Raw genomic sequence first — 14,553 nt, 5'->3', positions numbered from 1 at the left:
AGTTTATTGTGTCAATATGGGCACTTAGTTGGGCACCCAAATCGGCACTCATTTGTGTGACGGAGTCAACTTCATGTCTTCCTCCCCTAGTAGCTTTTCTTGGCCTACTATATTGAAAGTTGTGAACTGCCATCTCTTCTATCTTTGCCCAAGTTTGGTTGTCATCTACCTCGGTGAATCTTCCATTAGAACCCATGTTGAGCACATTCCTTGAGTCTTCATACAACCCATTCCAAATGGTTGAACAAGGAACCATTCGCTTAGTCCATGATGAGGACAAGAGCGACATGTATCTTTGAATCTCTCCAAAGCCTCATATAGAGACTCTTCATCTCTTTGCTTGAACCCGGTGATTTGGGTTCTCAACATGTCAGTCTTCTCTGAAGGATAGAACTTCTTGTAAAACGCAAGTGCTAACTTCTTCCATGAATCAATTCCAAGGGTAGCCTTGTCTAGGCTCTTTAACCATTGCTTTGCGGCTCCGATCAAGGAAAAAGGAAACAACACCCATCTAATTTGGTCTTGAGTTACTCCCGTTTGGGAGATTGCATCACAATAGTCACAAAAAGTCTCCATGTGTAGATGAGGATCTTCACTAGACATCCCTCTAAATTGACTTCTGTCAACTAGTTGTATGAATACGGATTTGGCAATGAAGTTACCGGTCAAGTGGGGTGGTGTTGGAGTCCCATTTGGTAGGTTCTCCTCGGTTGGTACGGAATGAGATGAAAATTTAGGCATTGTGGGTTAATTTTGTGGTTGGTTTTGAATTGGGTTCTTCTCTCCTTCTCTTGCAAAAGGGTTAGGTAAACTCAACACTATCCGGTTGGACAACACCAATGTCCACAAGTTCTCCAATACCCAAACTTGTTGAAGTTTTTCTAATGATTCTTCTAATGTTGGTCAAGGTTCTCTCAATCTCGGGATCAATAAGCAAAAGATCGCCTTGTGATCTCCTACACATGAAAAAAGCAAACAACTAGAAAACAATTAAAACTACCTTAAGGAGTTTGACTTCCCCAAGGATAAGAAAAATGATAATAATTAAATTGAACACCATCCCCGGCAACGGCGCCATTTTTGATTCGGTCTAAACTTTGTCGTCTAAGCTAACCAACCAAAATAATATTTATAATCTCAACTAACAACTCTTAGTAGAGTGTCAAGTAAAGGTCGGATCCCAAGGGATGGGTATTGTATTGATTTATCGGTGGTAGAGAGTTATGTCTTAGGGTATCATGATTTGGGTTGAGATTGATGTTTGCAAACTAAACTACTTAACAATGAAATGTAAAGAAATGAAAGTAAAACAAAGCAAGTAAACAAAAAGGGTTTGTAAACAATTAATTAAGGCACTAGGGTGTCATGGGTTTATAGGGGGAATCATGGTGAAGATCATACAAATATGATTACATAGATAAAAGCGAATTATTGTTATAGTGGAATCGAGTTAGTTTATGTCTTACAATTCCTATGAAGATTTGGGTCCCGGAGCCGAGTCGGTCAAGACTTTACAACACCTACAAGTCGACTTAGTTTCTTCCTATTCAACTGTATGCATGGTCTAACAAGCCTTGAGATAGTTTTTATCTTACAAGTCTTGTTGAATGGATAAGAGATTCATGCTAGGTTGTCAATCAAACAATTCATCAAGCATAACATGTGCATAAGTTGAAACTACAACAAGCAAGCAATCTTATGAAAATATATTAAATTAAGTATGGATATACCCCCATGATTAATTGCCCTAATCCCCCATTAACCCTAGCTAAGAGACTACTCACTCATGGTCATGGTAAACATGCTAATAGGGGTGTTAATCATACTAACAAGGTTAAACATGATGAATGAGTAAAGCAATAAACAATTATTAAGAAAAAGGGTGAAAGAGATTATACCAACTTAAAGATGATCCAATTAATAAGCAAAGAATAATAGAAAAAAACTTGATGAATGATGAAGAGTTGTCAATTCTTCAATAAACCCCAAATAGTCTTCAAATTACCCAACTAAATCTAAGAACACTTGAATGTTTAAAGAGAGATTAAGATTTGATTAATATTGAATTGTGTAATTACAACTAGTAAGCTCTTCTAAACTAGATTAGGAATTTGTAAATTAATTTCATGATTAATCTCCTAACACAATGGGTATTTATACTAAGTACAAGTATTAGGGTAACTAAGGGCTTAAATGACGATTAAGTCCCTAAGACGGAGATTAACGCCTTGCAAGACCTCAAGGAGCCTCACGACCTTCCTATAGGGAGCTGCTCGTCCTGCTTGTGGGATGCTCGAGTTGAGCCTCGGGACGCCCGGTCTGAGCCTCATGACGCTCGGGCAGCTCTGGGGACGCCCGAATCATTAGGCAGTGTGGTTTCTCTTCTCTTGACTGCCTCGAGATCCGTGGGGATCATTGAGGGGTCGTGGGGGTCTTCATCATTGCCCATTCTACCTCTACTATCTACTTAAGCCCTTAGTATCGGTCTCCTCTTTGATGCTTGGTCGTTAGATATGATTCATTTAGCTCCAAATTGCTCCATAAATGCAAGGCTAGCATTCTTCTCCTACCAAGGACACAAAACCATAAAGAATGTGCAAAGTGGGAAGCTAAAGATAATAAACGACCCTAATACATGCAAGAAAGCATAGGAACGAGGATAATTCGGGGACTAAAATTGTGCAAATATGAGTCACATCACCTTGCTTTGTAAGTAGATCAGAGACAGAGATTTTTTTTCTGATTCTTTGATGGGTTCATCATCTTCTGAATCAGACTCACCCCAAACTACAGCAATCATTTCACATTTGTACTCTTGCTTAGATTTGTCATGTCTATCCTTAGATCTCTCGTCTTCCCATTTGGAACGATTTCAAACTTGGTGATCTTGATCACCACATCCAAAACAGCCCATTCTAGACTTTGGTTAGGGAGAAGAAGAGGAAGAAATAGATTTTTTTGGCTTAAAACTTTTGAACTTTCCTTGATTTTGCTTTCTAATTATTTAGCAATTCGTTTAGATAGTGAGGCAACTTCCTCCTCAAGATGACTTTCATTATCACTTGAGATGGCATTCAAGGCTAATCCCTTACTGTAACTGTAATACCCGCCCTGTTTAAGGACCCGTTGACTGACCGTTTGACCAACGGAGACCTATAGTAAGGGATATGAGAGAGGTTAGGAGACCCACGTTGCTGGTTGCTCGACCTAGTTAAGGTCACTCGACCGAGTAGTGTGAATACTCGACCGAGTAGATCTTACTCGGCCGAGTATGTCACCGAATATCACGTCTGTTAACGCGTTATTATAAAACGCGATATCGTGAACCTCGTTTCATTTTCGACGGTTCCTTCCTCTTTCTAACCCTAATCCCTGTCTCCCATTTATTCCCCATCACCCTACACTCTCGAATGGCCTTGACACGAATCCAAGAAGGGAGATGATTCATGCTTGAAGTCAATGAGTCGAGTTGTCGCCGTTGCCGACATTGGTCCGCATCTCAAGGTGAGTGTATGTTTTGTTCTCAACTTTCAGTAGGTCTCGAATAGTCTAGTAATAGGATGTCATTTCTACTTGTAGGATTCATCTCGGATTATTGCTTGGCTGGGTGTTGGTTGCACTTTTATGAAATAGCGAAAAAGTAGGGTTTCCCTACTCAGTTGATTGCGTAATTGATTTAAGATGTGATATTGTGATTTAATTAATATGATGATATTGTTGTTGATTGTATTCTGGAGTATTGGAGTTGTGATGGATTGACTATGATTGTGAGGTGCATCCTCAGCTGAGTGGAGTCACTTGCGGGAGTGGCTTCACACCCTTGATTCGCCCCTTGTGGAACCCGCCATAAGAGGGGATGTGCACATTAAAGAACATGGATTGTTGCTCGTTACGATGAGTGGGGCTTAGGTGGGCAAGGCTGCGATTCCCCACTGGCGGTGTGGATTATCTGTCGTGCTAGTAATCTGGTAACACTACACACTTAAGTGTGTAGTCAGTATTGAGACATAATGGGTAATGGTGAATGGTTGTGGAATTGTTATCATTGCCTTTATTGTACTTGCTTATCTTTATTATTCACTGAACCGACCCCATCGTTGTTTTGTAAAACTATGGTGATCCATTCAGGGATGGTGAGCAGTTGGTTAGCAGGTACGGCTAGTCTTAATGATTGCGGGACATGGAAGGGAATTTAGTCACCACGCTACCGAAATAGATATCACAGTCACACATGTCTAGTGGTTCTCCCAGTTGTATAAGATGTATCTTTTTCACGTTGGTTTATGATGTAAAGTCAAAAGTTATTTAATAAATGTTCAGTTATTGTTTATTTGATCTACTTACCTCGGGCAACCAAGATGGTAACAGCTTCTCATGCTAGGGTGGTCCTTGGTAAGACACCTTGGTATGTGGGGGTGTTACAAAGTGGTATCAGAGCGATGATTTTAGAACCTGTAACCAATGAACCAAATGATTTTAGAACCTGTCAGTTTTGGGTGAGAAGGCGCCCTCATCTCATAATCCCGGCCCCAATCATGCGTAAGCCAGCCTCCGTGGAAGGGTAGACATATAGGAGTGTATCTATGCAAGTGTGTGTGTGTCAAGTATGCATGTATGTAGAAGTCTATGTAGTAATGTGTCGAGTGTGGTACATGTGGAGCTCTAAATGCGTGTAAATGGTTGTCCTCAATGAAGTGCTTGTATAAGTAGGTGTGCGTACATGAAGGTATGAGTCGGATAATGAGTCAAAAGTCTTATGCATAGTGGTGCATGACATAGGAGGTAACAAATGATTGTAGTGTTATAACATGACAAGGAAGGATGGGAATGTGAATATGTGTTTTGATAATATATCTATATACTTGTAGCATTGGTGTTGATGTACGCTCGTCATCAATGGAATTGGAAATATATGCCATGTCCTACTAGTGATATAGTCAAGTTGAGTGCGGTATATGTGTTGTGGCATGAATTGTCCCAATACCAGTTATGTGTAGTATAACATGTGTTGCGTAAGTAAATCATAATGAATGTTTATAACTCAAGATTTTCCTTGTGTGTATTAGAAATAGGGTATAAATGTGACGAGCCCGATTAAGCGGAACTCCGAACGACGTTATTGTTTTGCAGGAAAATACTCTTTGTATCTTTAAGAATTCGTCACTGTTCTGTTGAACTGGGCCGAGTAAAGTTGATACTCGACCGAGTAGGCCATATTCGGCCAAGTAAAGAGGCACTCGGCTGAGCACTCAGAATGACAGATTAAGCTTGCTACTGATCTCTAAGTGCTCGGCCGAGTAGACCAAATACTCGACCGAGTAGAGACTACTCGGCCGAGTAATCCCAGCACTCGACCGAGTACCCAAAAATCGCGGTCCAGCTCAGTTATTTCCGGAAAGCCCTATAACTCTTTTCCTTCCTTTATTCCGCCTCCTACCTTCATTTTATACAAAAACTCTTCAAAAATTTTCTCGCTCAAAAGACACTTGGGTGATTTTAGGTTGAATTTGCTCTTGGATTTCACTCTTGCTTGTTCAATCTAATCAATCTTCAACTAAGGTAATGTATCTAATCAATCCTTCTTGTTTTAATTCAATCAGTGGAAACTTGCCCCGAAATCTCTACTCTTGTAGTTCAAGGATTTATACTTCTATGGTAATATTTTGGTTGTAATTTTCCTTAAACATCGACTTATTTATGCAAAATACTGTTTTTATGCCCAAAATTAAATTAACGCTTTAATGTTGGAAATTTTCTAGAGTTTGTCTCAAAGTTTTGATTTTTGGTCCCTTATATTGCCTCTAGGATGTTCTTTGTGAGTTAATTGATGATAACAATGCCTTAATTGGTTGGTGTGTCATGTCTTTTGAGAGGAAAATCCGTCTTAAAACTCCGTCTTAGAAGTGTATAAGTTGAAAATAGTCCTTACTATGGCAAAATTTCCGGAAAAATCCTTGTTGAACTTCTCTTTTTGCAGCATGCCGAAATCAAAAGCCCCAGCTAAGAAACGGACTCGCGCCAATGCCAACATGGAACCGGTCCAATATAGCCAAGAACCCCTTGTTCCTCCAGTGGACGAGTATCCAACGGTAATTTTCTCTGACTTCAAGCAGCGGGCTACTTTTGTGGCCCTAATGGGTCGGAATATGAGGCCGACTCGTTTTGTTGACCCCGAAATTCTGGAAACCTTGGGGGTGGATGGGGATATCTCTCACATTTTGGAGATATTGGGAATGGAGGGACTCTATCATCTTCGAAGAAGTCCTACGCGTACCTTACGTTTGAGTTTCTAAGCTCTTTTGTTTATGATGTAGAGGAGAAAATGGTTTCCTTCCGCCTTATGAACGATGACCATAACCTAACACTTGATGAGTTTGTCAACCACCTTGGGCTAGAGACTGAGAAGGAGGGGTACTTGGGGGATGTGACGAAAAATAGTGGGGCACCTCACTATCTACCTTACCTGATCGGGAGACCTATTCCGAGTGTGAGTGCCATGTTGATTAATGATGTTCAACATGTGTCACTCCATATGTTCCTTAGGATGATGACGTGTCTTCTGTATGCGAGGGAGGATGTGAGCAAGATGAATACCCATGAGGTAATGCTGTTGATTTCCTATCTTAACCCTCGTCGGGGGAAACCTATTTACTATCGTGCTCCCGGGGTTGTATACTCTAGCTTGGCTCTTATGGCACGGTTTTCGAGCCGCTACCTTACTTGTGGGGCTATAGTGACCCGTTTGGCTCAGAGGTTGACTGATTTTGAGGCCCCACTGGGGTCGGGTACTGGGTTGTTCGAGTCTGATCCTACGATGGATGAGAAGTACTAGTGTCATAATAGGTGGCTTAGGATGTTAGAGAATGGGTCTTTTGCTTGGAGAGTGAGGGTATCTATGTGGATGGTACTCCCCGATCCCGAGCACCTTCCGATGGTGGACCACCTGGCAGAGTATGACCCGGGGAGTGGTGAGCGTAGACCTAACCCTCAGTCTTACATGATCGATCCCACCATTCTGCTAGACTTACCCGAGCCTATCTCCGTTTCGGAGAAGCAGATGATCGCTCCCACGCCCCGTGAGCACCGTAGAGGGAGAGCGGCTAGGGTGGCCGAGACCGAGACTCAACCTTCCTTTTCTGCACCTAACTTTTACCCATCGCAGTACTCGCCTACCCCACCATCTTTGGCCCTAGGATGCAGGTTAGTGAGTTGACCGAGAGGATCTCTTCTACCTTGGTGTTGCAGAACATGTATGAGATGGCCTACAACTAGAGTATAGGGAAAGACTTGGCACAGCCAGTTTGGTGGAGAGGACTTGGCGTTGACACCGGAGTGTTCCATAGCTATGGGGTTGACCCCAACTTTTGGAGACCACCGGCGGAGACCGAGTTTGGCTGCCTCGCAGAACCGTGGGGAGCCAACTACGGCAGTCAGCCAGATGAGTCAGGGAAGTGGACCAGCGGTGGAGGCTACTCATCTGGAGATTATCAGGGAGCGAGAACATCAGGAGCAGGGACATCTGGCACCGGAGGTGGAGAGGAGATGGAGGAGGATGCAGACATTTGAGTTCCGCTTTGTTTTGTAGACTTGATTTTTTAGACTTATTGTTGGATATTTGCTGAACTTTTATCATACTCCTTTTTTTGGGGTGTTTGTAATTGGCCATAAGGCCGCTACATGGTTCCATATTGCTATGGGATCATCTAGACTGTGAACCCTAAGTTGATGATTGACATCTAGCTTTTTTGCAGGATAAGGTATCGGTGTTATAGGCATGAGTTGCCAAATTCGCGTTCTGCTCTAGAAAATTCGGCCGAGCAAGCCGATACTCGGCAGGGTATTGCGTACTCGACCGAGTATCTGGACATTGCACACCTTGCTATTTGAACTTGTTGTAGAGTAAACTAGAGTATCTGTTTTCCTATGTATGTATCTTTCGGTGTCCTAGTATCGGGTTACGTCTTCATGGTACAAACATGGCTTATATGGTAACGATACACTAATGGAACCAGTGTTGAGACGGTAATAATAATATAAGAATGGGAGTGGGTGACGGCATGACAGTTGTATCATCATAGTTAACATACGTATAATTTACATCTCTTTGTCTATGTTGCATGTACCTATTTTCCCTAAATTGCATGAACATGATGGTTATTTTACTTACGTTCCATACGTCTCATATAATTGTAAAGTGATGTGATATATGTCCATGTTTGTTGTTTCTTTAAGCATATACGAGTTTGGTTTGACGGGTGGAGTGAACTTCGGGGACAAAGTTCCTTTTTAAGAGGGGTAGATAACATAGCGGTAAAGGTCCTAACAAGTTGACAGAGTTTCTTCTATGTTTCACCATTGTTTTGCTTGGAAGTCTCTAGGTATTCACAAAACTAAACTCATGTAATGTGTTACTTTTAAAGTTCTAAAGTCGCCATCTCATAACTTAATTGGCTTGGTGGTTACGTACAGTAATAGTATAGTAATGTTATAGTTGACAAAACTATGTCTCAAGATATGATGATGACTTAGTGTCGTGCGCGTCATAGACTTACTTGGTGTTCGTCATCGTGTGAGTCGTAGGTCTTTCCTTAGGTACCTTATATTGTCGCTTTTGCAAGTGTGGGATGAACTTCGGGGACGAAGTTCTTTTTAAGGGGCGAAGACTGTAATGCCTGCCCTGTTTAAGGACTCGTTGACTGACTGTTTGACCAAAGGAGACCTGTAATAAGGGATATGGGAGAGGTTAGGAGACCAAAGTTCTTGGTTGCTCGACCTAGTTAAGGTCACTCGACCGAGTAGTGTGAATACTCGACCGAGTAGAGCTTACTCGGCTGAGTATGTCTATACTCGACCGAGTATCACGTCTGTTAACGCATTATTATAAAACGCGAGATCGTGAACCTCATTTCATTTTCGATGGTTCCTTTCTCTTTCTAACCCTAATCCCTCTCTCCCATTTATTCCCCATCACCCTACACTCTCACATAGCCTTGACATTAACCCAAGAAGGGAGATGGTTCATGATTGAAGTCATCGAGACGGGTTGTCGCCGTTACCGGCATCGGTCCGCGTCTCAAGGTGAGTTTGTGTTTTGTCGTCAACTTTTAGTAGGTCTCGAATAGTCTAGTAATAGGATGTGATTTCTACTTGTAGGATTCATCTCGGAGTCTTGCTTGGCTAGTTGTTGGATGCACTTTCATGGAATAGCGAAAAGGTAGGGTTTCCCTACTCAATTGATTGCATAATTGATTTAAGATGTGATATTGTGATTTAATTAATATGATGATATTGTTGTTGATTGTATTCTGAAGTATTGGAGTTGTGATGGATTGACTATGATTGTGATGTGCATCCTCTGCTGAGTGGAGTCACTTGCGGGAGTGGCTTCACGCCCTTGATTCGCTCCTTGTGGAACCCGCCACAAGAGGAGATGTGCACATTATGGAACATGGGTTGTTGCTCGTTGCGATGAGCGGGGCTTAGGTGGGCAAGGCTGCAGTCCCCCAATGGCGGTGTGGATTATCTGTCATGGCAGTAATCTGGAAGGACTACACACTTAAGTATGTAGTCAGTATTAAGACATAATAGGTAATGGTGAATGGTGGTGGAATTGTTGTCATTGCCTTTATTGTACTTGTTTATCCTTATTATTCAGTGAACTGACCCCATCGTTGTTTTGTAAACCTGTGGTGATCTATTCGGGGATGGTGAGCAGTTGGTTAGCCGGTACGGCTAGTCTTGATGCTTGCGGGACATGGAAGGGAATTGAGTCACCTCCCTACCGAAATAGATATCGCAGTCACTCATGTCTAGTGGTTCTCCCAGTTGTATAAGATGTATCTTTTTCACGTTGGTTTATGATGTAAAGTATAAAGTTATTTATCAAATGTTCTGTTATTGTTTATTTGATCTACTTTTCTCGGGCAACTGAGATGGCAACAGCTTTTCATGCTAGGGTGGTCCTTGGTAAGACACCTTGGTAGGTGGGGATGTTACACTAACACCCCTTTCTTAGCCGGCCAAGGTAATTGGGAGATGTTATCGTCTCGATTTCCCGAGGCAGCAATATTAGAATTATAATTAAGAAACTTCTTTAAATTAATAAAAAGTTTAGTTATTACAAATATAAACTAATGGATAAATGTGAACTATAAAAATTACAAGTCGACTACCATCTATGTCATCCATGCTATGCTACTCGCCTCCGAGTCCAAGGTGTTGCCCAAATCCCGATCACGTCAACAAGCTTTACTCAACCTGCACCCCATATGATCGGAAATATAATATGGATCGATACAAGACACCTCGAAAATAGGTGACAATTTTACAAACACACAAACGTCAGTTTCAATAAATAAATAAAGTATGACTCAACTCAAAGTGTGTGTGTATGCAACATGACTATAACATGAATGAAACGCTATCAAACAACAACCACTCTGGTACCGGGACACGCCCAGACGTACCCACAACAACCATGGAACCGAGACACGCCTAGACATACTGACAACCACAAATAGGTACCGGGACACGCCCAGATATACCAGGTCCGGTAGCCAACCGGATCCGCTGCGAGACGTCGTGTCTCAACCACACGAGTCCCTCCGTAACTCAAGCCATTAATGTGCACATCCCTCTTGGAGTGGAAAGCTCCAAGAGGCGACTCAAGTATAAGACGGTCTCCCAACCACTTTACGTCTCCATAACAACAAGTAATCCACCAATTCCTCCGACATACAAGACAGTACAATAAATGCAAGATACCGTACAACATGCCAGTTACTAACTCATTCAATGCAATTAACCAATATCATGTTATAATGCAATGACCATTAAAATACGACTCACATGAACATTCAAATATATTAAAACTTAGTAGGATTAACCTACCCATCTTAGCAAATCCCGCTAAACAGTAAAGCAGCCGGATACAAATATGCTCCTCCATAAAGTCGACACCTTACGAACTCGGGGCGGAGGGACGGTATCTCATAATCTCCTCTTTTTCTCTTCTCCCTTGTCTTTTATGTGTATTTTATGAGATTTTGTGAGTGGATAAGGGTGGGTGGATAAGGTTGGGTGGAGTATATAACGTGGGCGGAAGCGTCTAGCAACCGTCAACATTACTACCGTCTCGAGTTAATTATTATCGTATATTATTATTACCATTATTATTATATTATTCCGTCTCATATATAATTCGTATAAAATACAACATAATATTATTTATATAATTATTAAATACGGGGTATTACAATCTTCCCCCCTTAAAATGAACTTCGTCCCCGAAGTTCGCCCCACTCTCTCCTTTCATCAAGTCTCATCACTGATTCTCATGCACTCTCTCTCGCCTCACGTGCTTGTCTACCGTATACGTTCCTTTATAGACATCACACTCATCCCAAGGTTCTTTGTTCTATTCTCATTACTTCCTCATATTCCGTACTTTCTCTTTCCTTAATTTCCGAATTGTTACATTCACTCCCCCTAAAAGAGAACTTTGTCCCGAAGTTCAACTATCAAGCCTCACGGTGTGCTCTCACACGACCATTACTAAATTCCACAAATGACTATGATCGAGGTTCAATACTATCTCTCACTCATTGTAAATCCTTAATCAAACCTCATGTAGCTATAATTCCATTGATATAATCCACATCTATAAGCCTCCCAAAGGTCAAGTGCCAGGTCAAACCCACAGTTCCAATCTATAATCCTATAACTAACTCCCATTCATGTTGGTTATGTATACATATCGATCACGGGGTATAACTAGCTTATTATTACGTATCTATATCACATCAAATTTCATACATTCACATGTATGCACATCAATCACGAATATGCGGACTCCGTGAAAAAATCAAATAATGCAAAATACTAGTTATATGTGACTAAAAAATGATCAACATTCCCATTTTCGAACATCATGTCATGCATATATCGCGTCAAATCCACCACATGATAACACATGTGTTTCCAAATCCGTTCCCATCCATCATCAACACTGTCGCTCATACGGAAGACCATAATACTCAATCATGCAAATGACCCTTATACGACACATAATTTGCATACTTCATCTTACTTTTACTCAACCAAATAAAATCACATCGATTAACACACATCAAACAGGATTATCACATCATTTCTGTCATAATCCACTCATGTCGAATCAACAATTTCCATTTACTTGCAAAATGCCACAACATATAATCAAACGTAAACAATTCACAAAATATCACCCATGTAAGGTCAACATGCTCATCCAAACACAAGTTAACTAATATAAACCGCGAAATAGGGGTACACACCCAATATTTGGTCGAATATCAACAAAACAAGCTTAAAAGCTGGTCACTCAATCGAGTGTAGGAGGCCACTTGGTCGAGTAGGCGACCACTCGGTCGAGTGCATGGTGCACTCGGTCGAGTGTCACATGGGCAGAATGTTTTCATTCTGAACTCGGTTCCAGACTTTCCTATTTCACCACACAAATGCTCATAGACTCCGATGGTGACTCATACACTATCAAATAACTAAATTTAAACACGAACTCACGGCCTTGCGGCCATTATTATGACCCAACTAAAACATAACGTGATATAACGTGATATTCCCAAATCCGTTTCATAAGCAGTGCATCCCCCATATACTCGGTGACGGTATCACGCTACCGTCACCAGCACACGCACAGTAGTGTGAAACACCATAATCAAATTAACACTCATCGCATCTACGCAATCTCATGGACATGGTACTAATACCACCTATGACACTAACAACATTTCAACTCAACGGAATACTACAACAAACTCACGATGTATACCAAGGATGCTTTACCTGACGATTGGGAGGCAACTTTACAATAACATCTATACTACTACTCATAGGTTCGGATTCCCACACAACCACTTTCATACTTCGTGCATACACACTCAAATTAAACGGTTACACTCTATAACACGAATGATTAAATACCTCAACAAAATGATTCAATCCTCAAGCATTGCATACCACACTCCTATTCTCATGACCGCGAACACCAAACTTGGTAATACTAAGTCCACCACCATTAACCTCAATTATTCATCAACCAAAGTTTCCAAGTCACGCTCAATAACAACACCTCTTAACGTGCAACTCTAGCCTCGTTCAATATCCATAAGTTCAACCACTTAACAAATATTCCACCTAGATTACACATCACTCATTATCCACGAATTCACTATCCATAAGACATCTTACGCAAGCTAAAGTCACTTTTTTCTACTCCTAATCTCCAAAAAATCACAACTCAACTTTTCATTTTAATCTACTAAACACACCCATAACTTTGGATCACAAAATAATACTTCCCAAAATGTTGGATTACTACTTAGCATAAAAGATTCCTTTCTCAAAAGTCAATTTCCTCATTCACAATACCTACATCACCACTTATCGAATCCAATTTATCGAATCAAAATTCAGACCAAGAGCACCCTCATTCATAAAATAACTTTCTCTCTTTCACGACATCATATACCTATCTACTTACACGGCTCAAATCCACATCAAATGAACAAACTCACATCAATCCCAATAAAACGCATATTTCACATTCATAACTCTCAAAATGCAACCCCACTCATCACACATTATTAGAGCTTGCCTAATGATCCGGATGTTGTCGTCACTCATCCAATCAAACATATTTATAATACTCAACATACAACTAGTTAGCGGTAAGTCGAGGTTGATCCATGGGACGGTGTGCTTTGGGTTCTAAGTCTATCTATCTCAATTTATGCTAGTGTCACGATTGATTTGGGTTTGTAGTTGTGTTCTAGACTAATAAAAGCAATAAAGTAGAACAAGCAATAAAAGAAAAGATGTAAACAAATGGCTAAAAGTGCTAGGATATCATGGGGTCATAGGGGATTCATGGTGTTGATCATACAAACATGTTTACAATTTTATGCAAGCAATTAGTGTTGTGGAGGAACCGAGTTGGGTTATGTCTTACGGTTCATAGGAAGAGTTGGGTCCCGGAGCCGAATCGATTAGATTGTACAACACCTACAAGTCGACTTACTTTCCTCCTATTCAACTTCTATGCATGGTCTAACAAGACTCGAGTTGGTTTATGTCTTACGAGTCAAGTTGAGTAGATAAGAGATGGTAAAAATGCAAGGATTCATAGGCTTAGCATTTCATCAAACATAACATGTGCATAAAGTTGACATCACAACAAGCAAGCAATTTGATCATGAAAACATATTAGATTAAGCATGAATCAATCCCATGTTGACTTCCCTTAATTACCAACTAATCCTAGCTAAGTAACTACTCACTCATCATCATGGGAAACATGTCATTAATGGTGTCAAACATCACAACAAGTATAAACATGATAATAGAATGAAGAAATGAACAATAATGATTAAAGAGTAAAGGGATTATACCAAACTTGAGATGATTCCAAATAATAAACCAAGAATAAAAGAAGAAACTTGATGATTGATGGAAGGTTGTCAATCTCCCAATAATAACCCAATAATCTTCAATTAC

General features: G+C 40.8%; 1 non-coding gene across 1 annotated transcript; it reads left to right on the top strand.

The window, feature by feature from the left end:
• The first annotated feature begins 262 nt into the window (after positions 1 to 262).
• LOC141625213 (small nucleolar RNA R71) lies at positions 263 to 369 on the top strand. The gene has a single exon (XR_012535005.1). It is a non-coding gene; the product is annotated as a small nucleolar RNA R71 (small nucleolar RNA).
• The last annotated feature ends 14,184 nt before the right edge of the window (positions 370 to 14,553 follow it).

Source organism: Silene latifolia, chromosome X (assembly GCF_048544455.1).
Source record: "Silene latifolia isolate original U9 population chromosome X, ASM4854445v1, whole genome shotgun sequence".
Lineage (NCBI taxonomy): Eukaryota > Viridiplantae > Streptophyta > Magnoliopsida > Caryophyllales > Caryophyllaceae > Silene > Silene latifolia.
This window is presented reverse-complemented; position numbering and strand designations above follow the sequence as displayed.